Source organism: Lepidochelys olivacea, assembly GCF_965140295.1.
Source record: "Lepidochelys olivacea isolate rLepOli2 genome assembly, chromosome: 2".
NCBI lineage: Eukaryota > Metazoa > Chordata > Testudines > Cheloniidae > Lepidochelys > Lepidochelys olivacea.
Window position 1 is genome coordinate 93,005,434 of NC_140412.1, and position 13,812 is coordinate 93,019,245.

The following is a 13,812-nucleotide window of genomic DNA, read 5'->3' on the forward strand; positions in this document are numbered from 1 at the left end:
AGAAATTCACCTCTGGTTTAGGCAATGAAAAAATGGAACTTTTGCTCCCAAAACTACTATAAACACATATGGTGTCAGGGTTGTCTGGGAGAATTGGCTTACTTTCTGCTTCTCTGGCTTATCAAGCCTTTTGCTAAAACACATGGTGTGACAGGTTGGATCACAGAAACCCCCCTGGCGCTGCCAACTGAGGTGCCAAGACTACTTCTGCCCCTGCTTTCCCTGCCAGCTTGGGACTCCAGAGCCCTGCCTTGTGCCAGACACGCTTGCAGGCCACAAACACAGACCCAGGTCTGAACCATGTCCCACAAACTTCAAGCTTAACTGAAAGCACCTTAAGAAGCGTTCCTTTCTTTAACGCTCAGCTGCCCAACTCCCAATGGGGTCCAAACCCCAAATAAATCCGTTTTGCCCTGTATATGAGTTTATTCTGTATAAGCTTTAAATTGTTCGCCCTCTATAACACTGATAGAGAGAGATGCACAGCTGTTTGTCCCCACAGGTATTAATACATACCTGGGTTAAATAATAAGTAAAAAGTGATTTTATTAAATACAGAAAGTAGGATTTAAGTGATTCCAAGTAGTAACAGTCAGAACAAAGTGAATTACCAAGCAAAATAAAATGGAACACGCAAGTCTAAGCCTAATACAGTAATAAAACTGAACACAGATAAAATTTCACCCTCAGAGATCTTTCGATAAGTTCCTTTCACAGACTGGATGCCTTCCTAGTCTGGGCACAATCCTTTCCCCTAGTACAGCCCTTGTTCCAGCTCTAATGGAAGCTAGGGGACTTCTCATGACTGCAGCCCGCTTTGTTCTGTTCCACCCCCTTATATATCTTTTGCATAAGGCGGGAATTCTTTGTCCCTCTCTTGGTTTCCACCCCTCCTTTTAAATGGAAACCAAGAGAGTGACAAAGAATTCCCACCTTATGAATTCCCATCCTCAGTCAATTGTCCTGGCTGATGGGAGCCATCAAAATTCCAAACCACCATTAATGGCCCACACTTTGCATAATTACAATAGGCCCTCAGATTTCATATTTCTAGTTTCAGATACAAGAATGATATATACAAATAGGATGACCACACTCAGTAGATCGGGGGTCCCCAACATGGCGCCCACTGGGGCAGTTGTGTGCGCCCGCAGGACACCACGCCACCGAAATGCCGCCGCTGAGCGCAGCCAGTGGAGAACCGCCCACTGAAATGCCACCGAGAAGCACTGCTGTTTCTCAGTGGCGTTGCGGCGGTGACGCTTCCTTCTGCTGCCACTTCTCGGCGGCATTTCAGCGGCGGGGTGTCTGGGAATAGTATTGTGCTATTCCCGCAGAAAGGTTGGGGACCACTGCAGTAGATAAGTTTTGTAATGATACCTTACAAGAGGCCTTTTGCATGAAGCACATTCTAATTACATTATATTCACACTCATTAGCATATTTTCCTAAAATCATATAGAGTGCAACGTCACACATGGATAGGAGAAAGAACTGTTTAACTATAACCTGAGTAGCTGCAGAATGACTACGGAGCATTTGGAAGAATGAAAGGTTAACATATCTCATGACAAGGCCTGGGCTTCTGAGATATCTGTCTTGTTTCATAGGTGCTTCTGTGTTTTCCAAATCTGAGAGCAAGGGAGAGAGCCTCATCAATGTGTGGGAAGTGAAGAGACTTCTGAGAGGTTATGACCAGCTAGAGAGGACGCCTCTATCCAATTCCCCCATGTGAGACAGGAAATCACTGTGCATGTACTTAGACAGCATGGTAGAGGGAAGGAAAATGAAAGTAATGTAATTTAATAAATGAAGTGTATACAATGTAGCATAGACTCTGAATTGATTTTATTAGGAACTGATGGTAGAGAAAGTTGTGTCTAAGTGAATTTTTCAACGTAGGGCAACTTAAAACATGAGTAATTTGATTGGCGGGGGTGGAACGGGTTGGAAGGACCAAGTGTAAACTTAAAAAAAAAAAAAAAGGTTACTCACCTTCTTGTAACTGTTGTTCTTTGAGATGTGCTCATATCCATTCCAATTAGGTGTGCGCACGCTGTGCACACAGTTCGCTGGAAGGGTTTTCCCCTAGCAGCATGGGTCAGCTCTGAAGCCCCCTGGAGTTGCGCCCTCAGGGCGCTGCATATAGGGCCCTGACGACCCGCCGCCTCTCCAGTTCCTTCTTGCCGGATACTCCGACAGAAGGGAAGGCGGGTGAGTTTGGACTGGATATGAGCAACACGTCTTGAAGAACAAGATTTAAGAGAAGGCGAGTAACCGTTTTTCTTCTTCGAGTGCTTGCTCATATCGATTCCAATTAGTTGACTCCCAAGCCTTACCAGGAGGTGGGATCGGAGTTTATGGAATCACTGATTGAAGCTCAGCCCTGCCTAACACTGCATCATCCCTGGAGTACTGGCTTAATATGAAGTGAAGGTGTGGACCAAAGACCGCGTAGGTGCTCTACGTATCTCCTGGATTGGTACCTGGGCCAGAAAGGCCACCAAAGAAACCTGAGCTCTAGTGGAGTGTGCAGTCAGAGTGGGGGCAGGGACCTTAGTGAGGTAGTAGCAAACTCGGATACAGGATGTGATCCACGACGATATCCTTTGTGTGGACACTGGGAGGCCTTTCATCCTGTCCGCCACAGGAACAAACAGCTGGTTCGACTTACGGAATGGTTTAGTTTGTTCATTGTAAAAAGCCAATGCATGGCGCACATCCAGGAAATGGAGCCCCTGCTCGTGGCTATTGGCATGGGGTTTCAGGAAAAAGACCTGAAGGAATATATCTTGATTGGCATGGAAACTCAAGACCAGCCTCGGAAGGAACACCGGGTGGGGTCACAGTTGCACCTTATCTTTGTAGAAAATGGTATACAGAGGGTCGGATGTGAGAGCCTTGAGCTTGGACGCCCTTCTGGCTGATGTTATTGCAACCAAAAAGGCCACCCTGTAGGAAAGGTAGAGGACTGAGCACGTAGCTAGGGGGTCCCATCAGCCTTGAGAGTACCAAGTTAAGGTCCCAAGTGGCAGTGGACCGGTGAATATGAGAATATAATCTGTCTAACCACTTGAAGAACTGCCGCACCGATTAGTTAGTGAAGATGGTGCGTCCATGCTCTCCTGGGTGAAAAGCTGAGATGCAGCCAGGTGAGCCTTTATCAAGGAGCGAGACAAGCTGTGCTGTTTCAACTTTAGGAGGTAGTTAAAAGGGTACTGATAAGATAAAGGGGACTGACAATTGTGTTGGAGCAATACGACTCCGCAAGCATCAAATCGTGAATCTCTTCCACTTGGCTAGGTAAGTTGCTCTGGTTGAAGGCTTTCTGCTACCCAGAAGAACCCCCCTAACGGAGTCTGAGCATGTAAGCTCTAGCGGGTTCAACCACGCAGCTTCTAAGTCATGAGGTGGAGAGACTCGAGATTGGGGTGTCGAAGCCTTCCGTGATGTTGAGTGATGAGGTCCGGAACTAGTGGTCGAGTGATTGGAGTGTCCACCGACAGCTCCAGTAGCGTGGTGTACGTGAACGCCCTGAACTCCCTTACATTGATGTGAAGCATCAGTTCCTTCTGAGACCAGAGGACTTCAGTTCTGTGCTCCCTAAGGTGTGCTCTCCACCCCACGGTCGAGGCATCGGTGGTCAGACATTGGGATGGGCGGGATTTGGAAAACGTGACCCCTGCGCCCACCAAGTGTGGTTGAACCACCAGTGAAGAGACTTGAGCACGTCCGGTGGAAGACTAACCACCATGTCTAGATTGTGCCTATTTGGCCAATGCCAAATGCCAGCCAAGCTTGGAGAGGTCTGAGTCTGAGCCTCACCTGTTGCACTACATATGTGCAAGATGCCATGTGACCTAGGAGTTTTAAGCAACTCCTTATTGTGTATAGGGAATCGTTTGAGGTCCTGTATGATGTCATGAATGGCCTGAAAGCAGGACTGGGGTAGGAACACTCTGGCCTATGCTGAGTCTAGCATTGCCCCAATGAACTCTATTCTCTGAGTAGGGGTGAGCATTGACTTTTGACTATTTAAGGGGAAGCCCAATGTATTGAAGGTGGATCTTATGAGGAAGACTTGTTGATCCACTTGTGTTCTGGACTGGCCCTTGACTAGCCAGTCATCTAGGTAAGAAAATACCTGAACCTGCCTTTTCTGCAGAAAAGCAGCGACAACTGACATACATTTGGTAAACACCCGAGGTGCCGATGATAGGCCGAACAGTAGTACTGTGAATTGGTAATGGGAACTCCCGACTATAAACCTTAAGAAGCGCCTGTGGGGCGGGATTATGGAAAGGTGGAAATATGCATCCTTCAAATTGAGGGTGGCATACCAATCTCCTGGATACAGAGATGGGATGATAGTGGCCAAAGAGACCATTCAAAACTTTAGTTTCTTCATGAACTTGTTGAGATTGCACAGGTGCAAGATGGGTCTGAGGCCCCCTTTTACTTTCAGTATTAGGAAATACCACGGAGTAAAACCCCCCCTTTCCCCTGAGCTTCGGCGTAACCTCCTCCACAGCCCCTGCTGATAGGAAGGTTTGTACCTCCTGAACGAGAAGTTGCTCGAGAGGGGTCCCTGAAGAGGGACGGGGAAGGGAGGTGAGGAAAACTGGAGAGAATATCCTACCTCTACCGTGCGAAGTACCCAACAGTCTGAGGTGATTTGGGACCACGCTTGATAAAAATGGGACAGACGTTCCGAAAACCGGAAAGAAGGAGCCAGTTGAGAGATTGCTATAACACCCACAGAAGCATCCTCAAAGTGTCAGCCTATGGCCTGGTGGCAGTCTGGACGACCCAGACCCCCTGTTATTTGTGGGTTGGCGATGGCAGTTCTGGTTTCTGGGACGCCTACGGTTCTTGTCCCGCCTAAACTGCCTCTGGTATGGTAGTGTTGTGGGCGGAGGCCTAAATTATCTATGCTGGGTGGCAGGGGTGTGCAGACCCAGCTATCTTAGAGTGGCTCAGGAGTCTTTCAGATTGTGGAGTCTCGAGTCCGTTTTCTCTGAAAATAATGCGGCCCCCTCGAATGATATTGTCTGTTGGACCTCCCCAGGGAGGCATGAGGCCTGCAGCCATGAGCAACAGCGCATTGTGATGCCCGAAGCCATAGTCCACATTGCAGAGTCCGCTGAGTCTAATGCTGCTTGCAGCAACATCCTGGCGACCATCTTGTCCTCATCCACAAGAGTTGAGAATTCTGGCTTAGAATCTGGTGGGACAAGGTCCAAGAAGTTGGACACTGTGTTCCAAGACTATGTATATCGGCTAAGGATCACCTGCTGGTTTGCAATCCGAAGCTGGAGCCCTCTGGTGGAGTATATCTTCCGCCCAAAGAGGTCCAGCTTCTTTGCATCCTTAGCTCAAGGGGTAGATCCATGCTTTTCCTTCGCGTTAACAGTCGCCACTCCCCAGTCCAGTGTGGGGTGGGTAAACAAGTATTCCTTGGAGGGTACAAAGTACTTTCTCTTGACTCCCTTAGCTGTAGGAGCCAGAGAGGATGGTGTTTGCCACAGGGTTTTTGTGTTCTCCTGAATGGTCTTTATCAGGGGAAGGGCCACCCTGGTGGGTCTTGCCAGGGATAAAATGTCTACCATTGGGTCTGACACCTAGGTGAACTCCTCCATCTGTACCCTGAGGTTCTGAGCGATCTGCCTTAGAAGTTCAAGGTGGGCTCTGCTGTCGGGAAGGGCGGGGCCCCTCCCGAGGATGTCCCTGCCATCGCCTCATTTGGAAACGATGAGGAGGAGCCCGGAATATGGGAGGGGCCCTCCTGCCATTCCAGCTCCTCAAAATGCTTCAGCTCTGCCGCCAAGTCAGGGTCTGCTTCGGTGCTGGACTCTGCTGCGGTGATAGTACTGTCCATGGTACTAAGTGTAGCCATGGTGCCAGGTCCAGTGCTGGGTCTGTTGTCAGTGCCAGGCGCGGTACCAATCATGGTGCTGGCAACGGTGGCTGATGCCCGGGAGAAATCCCTAGCCCTAGACGCAGTTCTTCTCTTGGATGTGACAGAAAGGGAGTGTACTGAGGCGGACCCCTGGGACTGGTGGTAAGCCCATGGGGTCCAGAAAGGCCACTGGGTTGGCATCTGAGCCGGTACCTGCCATTGTGGTGGCCACAGTACCACAGGAAAGGTTTGGGTCAGCCCTGCTGACTGGGAGTGCTAGTGGCTATGATGCTGGTTTCTCTGGGACACACGTGTGTCAGTATCCGATGTGGACTCTAATGAGTCCACGTGCATGGCCCATTGTGGTGTCGTGCCTGTCGGTGACAGGGATCAGTGCTGGGGCGACATAGATTATTGCCGAGTCATAACTGGCTTGCCCCTAGACTTCACCGGTGACCTCTGAGTCGTTTGGGGACTTGGGAGTGGTGCTGTGAACCATGGTCGGGGGAGTGCGGGCCTGTCAATGTTATCAGGTTCTGCACTGCCTCATAAGTCTCGGGTGTGGAAGAATGGTCCAAATCTGCCACCTGGGTCTCCTCCGGTGGCACTGGACTCATCAGTCCCTTCCGTGGGCCCAGAGTCAACGGTGGCTGTTGAGCTGGAGGACAGGTGCAGACTCCCTCCCTTGGGTTCACGTTCCTGTGCGCAGGAATGGGAGCGCCCTCTATCAGTCTTCCTGTGCTGCTGCTTTGGAGCAGGAGACCGTGAGCAGTGCCGAGATTGATCCCATGCAATGTTCAGTGCTGGGGAATGCTGGTGCCGAAGGTCTCTGACCCCAGAGTCTTTCCTCGGCACTTTCTGGACCACAGCCAGGGCGCTGCGCACCGACGCTCAGGAGCCCGGAGCTGCCTCCATGGTGCTCGACTCAGACTGAGGGCGGAGAGCTGCTTCCAATTCGTAGCAACTTTAGTCTGTGATCCCTCTCCTCCTTCGTGTGGGGGCAAAAGCTTCTACAGATCTTGCACCTGTCCGCTTGATGGGACTCCCCCAAGCACTTTAAGCAAGCTGAGTGTGGGTCGCCCTTTGGCATAGGCTTCTGGCAAACCCCGCACGGCTAAAACTCCTGGGTCCAAGGAATGCCCCAGGCCTGGGAGAGGGACCCCCCAGTACCCCAAGTCCACATATCTAACTAACAAACAATTTTTAAACTATCTTTAACTATTTACAGGAAATACACTAGAGGATCGCTTGTTGAAGATGAGAGACAAAACATTCTGACGACTGCCACTGACGGTAAGAAGGAACTGGAGAGGCAGCGGGTTGGCAGGGCCATGAAGGCGCAGCTCTAGGGGGCTCCAGAGCCGACCCGATGGGTGCTGCTAGGGAAAAAGCCTTCCAGAAAACTGTGCATGTGGTACGCACACACCTAATTGGAATCGATATGAACAAGCACTCAATGAAGAATACATAAAATGGTGCAGAAATAGGCAAAAGGACAGAATCAACTTGTTTGTATAGATGGGATCACAAAAATAAGAAGGTGGGATTGTAACTGTTCTCCTTATCTTCAGGGGTAGAATGATGTGGGAACTGTCTATCCTTTGCAGTTGGGGGTGTGAAAAGGGAATCTCAAATTTGCTGTATTCTCAATAGGATTAATTAGGTTAAGGTGTTGTCCATGTGAGCACAGCATAACAAAGTCCTCCAGCTAATTTATCTGATTCTGCGTCATATTCGACATCCTTTCCTGCAAGTCTATTTCTCTGTCCAACTGGTCCATACACTCTCGACAGCTCCTCGGCATGTTCCTAGTTGTCCTTTCTCACTTGTTCTTCTCTTGCTGTATAAATCCTCTAACCACAAGTGGCCAATTTACCTTGTTAAAATTTTAGTTGTTTGAAAATTCTAAAATCTAAAAAAGCTCAGAGCAGTGACTAAGTTATGGTCTTTTATGCATTTCTTACTGGTACACTTCTTTTTTTTTTAATTTTTCTACAACCAACCACTTTGGATGACTGTTTTAACATTTTTTTATGGCACCGCCTGAGTCAAGTTGCAAGGAGAAAGTAGGGAGGCACATTTTGATTTAGGGATAAAACAGTAAGAATTTTTGGAAAAAAAGATGCTCTTAGTAGTTTAATTTTCCAACTTGGATGCCACCTTGAGTGCAGAGGCTGCAGAAAAGCCAAGTAAGCAGAGGACAAACCAGCTGCCATGCCACGACAGTGCAAACCCAGCATCCAGAAGACAGGTTTTCAAATCCCACAAATAGGCACAACAAGACAGCTAATTGTAATACAGCACCTTATACTTTACTGGATGAGGATGTCATTGTCATTCTGTCGCTCTGGCTGGGTCTCAGGGGTGTCTCCAAATGGATCTCTGGATGGCAGTAAGGCATACTAAAGAGATCGTGTTGTCCAGGGAAATTTTCTCCTGCGTGGGATCCAGTTTCCTATGCGGTTTCTGAAGGCATGTCTGCCTCATCGTGGGCCATGGCCAAACTGTCCAACATATATTGAGTTTTGTGGTGGCCTCTCGAGCAAAAAATCCAGTCCAGCACACATATTGGGAGCAATATGACAGGTGTTTTTTCTCTTTGACATTTTTGTAGTTCTGTCACAAGACCATGGCTTTGGCACAGTGCTGGCACGTGTTCTGGGAGTACTGCTTTTCCTGCATTTACGCTGCTAAATTTGCATTCCAGTGACTACTGGAAGGATGAGACTGAACTTGTTCCTCTCTCTAGAGCAGTGGTTTTCAACCTTTCATTTGCAGACCCCTAAAAAATTTCAAATGGAGGTGCGGACCTCTTTGAAAATCTTACGATAGTCTGTGGAGCCCCAGGAGTCCACGGACCAACAGTTGAAAACCACTGCTCTAGAAAGAAAGGAAGTCCAGGATCTCCTGATGAGACAATGTGAAAGCACTGGACATAGTGGCTGTAATGGACTTGGCATCTGAACTAGAGTTACAAGCAGATGTGCTTGTGTGTATGCCATCATATAAACCAGAGAGAGAGAGAGAGAGAGTCTTGAGAGGACTCCAAAGCAGCAGAGACTGCTCAGATAACCAGACAGGCCAATCCAGATGTGAAACAATGCAGTGTGGGATAGCTGTTAGAGGGCTACCTGATAGAAGTACTGGTAATTCAAAATGGGGATGCATCCACATGAATCTTATAGCAGTATAATACTCATTCCAAAATAGAATTATGTCACATCCAAAGTGGATTAATTATAGCAGGATAAAACACAAGATGAAACAAAAAGGCATAATCTACATGGGAATATTTTTGGTATATCTTTAGATTTTATTGGCGTAAACTGCCTTGCATCCACACATGAATTATCTAAGAGTGTTAATCTGGGGAGCGGGGAAGTATATCAGTATAACTACGCTGGTTTAAATTCACACTTTAGGTTAGACCAAAAAAATCTTTCCTGGGTAGCAAGGCCTGATTAAAACTATTTTTCATTTGTGTTTGTTAAAATGTAAATAACACTTCAATTACAGCATAACAGAGTTCCCAATTCAAATTCATGAGCCTGTACCCTTCATGTCCTGCTGTGAAACCAGGGAAGTCTACACTTGACATTTACAATATTTCTAAGGGATTTATTTTTGGGGTGTGCGCGAGTGTAATATTACATATCTTTTATATGTTAAAGAATCAAAACAGGGCAAACCCAGTTTTAAGAAGTCCTTTATAGCAGAGGTTTTCAAACTGTGGTCCATGGACCACCAGTGGTCTGCGAGCTTCATTCAGGTGGTCTGCAGATAGTTCCCTCTAAGGTGTGTGCCTGGGTGGCCGACACAAGACCATGAAGGGCCACCCACCTAATTAGTGGAGCTGCGCAGGCGGGGAGGGGGCAGTGGGGTGAGAAGAGGGGGTAGGGTGAATTTGGGATGTGCAGGGCTGTGGCGGCCAGAAAAAGAGGCGACTTTCCCCAGCTCCAGGGCTGCGGTTGCTGGGGAGAGACCACCCTCCTTCCCAGCCCCAGCTCAGGGGTTGCCATGGTGGGGTAGAGAGGGCACATCCATTGCATTTGAAAGGTAAAACTACTGACATGAAAATATGAGTTATGTGCTTTTATCTGTAGAACAAAAAGAAGTTAATTTTATCCAAAGCACTTTACAATAGTTAGCTAATGGTACAAACAACATTTGGAAAGATCATTAAGTGGTCCGCCAAGACCCTCAGCAATTTTCAAGTGGTCCGCGGAAAAAATACAGTTTGAGAACCACTGCTTTACAGGTTACCTTTACTGTAAGATGGGTCTACAACCAGAGAGACTGCACTCAGAGTAGTTACTGATGGGGCCCTGCAGGATCCAGTACTATTCAATATTTTCATTAATGACTTGGATAATGGAGTGTATTATATCCTTATAAAATTTGCAGATGATCGGGTTGCAAGTACTTTGGAAGACAGGATTAGAATTCAAAATGACCTAGACAAAGTGGAGAATTAGTCTGAAATCAACAATTAAATAATGTCAAAAGCACAGTTCTACACTTAGGAAGCAAAACCAAGTGCACAGACACAAAAAGGGGAATAACTCAGGGGTGGCCAACCTGAGCCTGAGAAGGAGCCAGAATTTACCAGTGTACATTACCAAAGAGCCACAGTACTATGTCAGCAGCCCCCCAACCCTGCTCCCAGCACCTCCCACCCATCTGAAGCCCCGCCCATCAGCTCCTCCCCCTCCTTCCCCTCACCTCCTGAGCAGCGGTTTCATGGCATGCAGGAGGCTCTGGGGGGAAGGCGGTGGGAAGGGGTGGAGTGGGGGCAGGGCCTGTGGCAGAGCCAGGGGTTGAGCAGTGAGCACCCCCTGGCACGCTGGAAAGTTGGCGCCTGTAGCTCCAGCCCTGGGGTCGGCGCCTCTACAAGGAGCCGCGTATTCACTTCTGAAGAGCCGCATGTGGCTCCGGAGCCACAGGTTGGCCACCCCTGGCTTCAAAGGATCTGGGGGTTATTGTGGATCACAAACCAATCATGAGCCAACAGTATGTATAGTTGTGAAAAATACATCTGGTATATATTAACAGAGGTGTCATACGCAAGACAGGAGCTAACTGTCCCACTCTACTCAGCAATGGTGAGGCCTTAGCTGGAGTATTGTGTCCAGTTGTAGGAACCACACTTTAGGAAAAATGTGGACAAACTGGAGGGCAACAAAAATAATAAAAGTGTTAGAAAACGTGACCCATGAAGAAAAGTTAAAAAACTGGGTATGTTTAGCCTTGAGAAAAGGCCTGATAAGTCTTCAATTATGTTAAGGACTGTTATAAATAGGACAGTGATCAACTGTCCTCCACATCCACTGAAGGTAAGACAAGAAGTAATCAGCTTAATCTGCACCAAGGGAGATTTAGGTTAGATGTTAGGAAAAATTTTCTAATTGTATGGATAGTTAAGCATTGGAATAGGCTTCCAAAGGAGGCTGTGAAATTCCCATCACTGGAGATTTTTAAGAACAGGTTAGACAAACACTTTAACTTTCCAGCGATCCAAACATGCAAACAAAAGTCTAAGATGCGACTTCCCCACATTCATTTGCAAAGTCTAGTGGTGCCCCACAGAAGTGTTCAAAAATATTTAGGAAGACTTCTATTAATACAATATTTTTGCCAAAACAGCTTAATGCTAACATGAAAACAAGATCTTAAAGGACTTAAATTCATCCCTTTCTGCTGCTTATTGCCAGCAGAATTATACCACCACCACTCCCACCAACAAGAGACACATCCAGTTTTTCTTGTAAATATCCCTCTATAGAAGTGGAAAGAATAATTAGTTTTGTTTTTTTTTTAAAAAAAACTTTTAAAAGCATTTTCTTTAATGCAACGTTTTCCTCTTTTTTCCCTGAAGTATCATGGAGTCTTTAACTGGGTATTAATCTATAATCTTAAATATGACAGTGTTGACTATTCTGCTAAGTGATTTAACTAGGAAAATCCAGCAACTGTGTTTGTCCAAAGCAGCTGGACATACCTGGTACAGTCATACATTCTTGTACAGGGTCCCCAAACATGAGCTTGCCGAGAAATGAATTGATAGAACACCAGTTTTTTAAGGTGGTGGTATGTTAACCAATACAGTTTGGGAACCTCTGTAATGTGAACCATATTCAATAGGAAACTGTTGCACATTCCAGCAGCAGTGAAGGATAATGTGCCACAATCTTAAACCATATTTATACCTCACAGTTTTGTAGGCAAAAGGCAACTTTGCTGGCAAAACCGTGAAGGTGTACATACTGGACTGCTACTTTTTTGGGGCAAAATTCTCCTATTTTGCCAACAAAATAAAACCACCTCAATGAGAGGCATAACGCTTTTTGCGGCAAAGTTAAAGTGACGAACGGCAGCGTCTACTTTGACAATTTGTTATGTTGCCATAACAGGCCTCTCCCAGTAGCCCACAATGCCCATCATGAGTGATGTCTCTGCTCACTGTTTTGATCTCGGCTGCCCTGCACAGAGCTACACAGACATGTGCCCCTCTCCTTTCAAAGCTCCGGGAAGTTCTGACAGCTGAGCATGCTGCTCTGTCCCACAGCAAAGTGCAAATCATTAATGTGGAATCCTACTCTCTCCAGCACTAGGAACACAGCAGCAGGCAGGCTGCTGCTGCAGGGAGGGAGGGGAGAGTGGACTGCTGCTCAGTGCACAACCAGGGAGAGAGGTGGAGGCTAATGTATGGGGGATGTTCCCCTCCCCCACCTTAAGACTAGTTGCTTCCAGTTGCTGTCTCAAGTTAAAGAGACAGCATGCCGACACACTCACTCAGTCCCAAAGCATGCAGTGTTCTCTCACATATACACTCCCCCTCCCCAATTCTCCAACACACACACACACACACACACACACAGTCTCTCCCACACACAGAAACATACACACTCCATCACACACTCTTCTCCCGCACTCCACTCCCGCTTCAGTTGAAATGTAGCTAGCAATCTAGTAGGATGCTCATGGAACAATGGGATTGACGCTGTACCTGCCCTATGTGGCACTGCAAACCCTTCCCAAAGCACACTGCTCTCAGTGTCGATGTAAGGGCTGCTAGTGTGGATGCACTCTGCCAAGACAAGGGGCATAGTGTGGACATGCAACTGTGGTTTAATGAAAGTAGCGGCTGTATGTCAGCATAAACTTTTGTCAACAAAACTCTGTAGTGTAGACAAGGCCTTATTCTCTGTGGTATTTCCACTTGTGGCCGTGTCTTCACTGTCACTTCTAAATCTCCCACTGCTGCGCTACACTGGTGCGGCTCCCGTGGTACTAGCACTAACAGAGGCTGGTCACCAACTTTTTTACATTATTGTATCTAACCTTGCTTTGCTTGGTCACAAATAGTTTAAATCTGCAGATAGATGGGATTTAGCTAGATCACAGAACCATAATAAAACCTTGGACAAGTTAAGTCGATGTCTAGATTTTAATATTCACTGCTGTAACCGAGTCTGTTGACAAAGCAGTATTTATAGTGTAGACAGACCTTAAGTAGAATAGGAAACAGCTTTTCTTAAAGATCTTCAAGTGTTAGCGATTGAACTAAAGGGTATTAGAAAGTATATACGTAGAAGGGCTGTATTTTATATATGTGTATTCAGTTAAAGACGTGGGATGTTAAACAGTAGGTTTGTACTTACTTAAAAAGCATTTCAATTACTCTTTAAACTGATGTGCAGTTTAGCTAATCTGCATCTAACTAGAAGTGACAGAAATACTCCCACCCCCGCCTTTACTTTGACAGGAGTCAGAGATCTGAAGTTTTACATTGTACTTAGTCCTACCTTTTAACATCACACTAAATTAAATCTCTACAGCTTCTTAAAACATACAAAACTCTTTATAGCTCTTTCTAGGCTGTTACATTTCTGCACCCTACTGCAGACACTGCT

The 13,812-nt window shown here is 46.8% G+C and overlaps 1 protein-coding gene across 2 annotated transcripts in view; it reads right to left on the bottom strand.

Annotated features, from left to right (window-relative positions):
* Nucleotides 1-13,812, bottom strand: part of FAM210A (family with sequence similarity 210 member A) — a 30,298-nt gene that overhangs the window by 9,946 nt on the left and 6,540 nt on the right. Inside the window, exon 1 of one of the 2 annotated variants that reach the window (XM_084620716.1) lies at nt 10,163-10,300. The exons of the other annotated variant lie outside the window; for it this stretch is intronic. The gene's annotated coding sequence lies outside the window, so the exon portion shown is untranslated. Of the gene's footprint in view, nt 1-10,162; nt 10,301-13,812 lie in introns of those variants that run through there. 2 annotated transcript variants of the gene reach the window in all.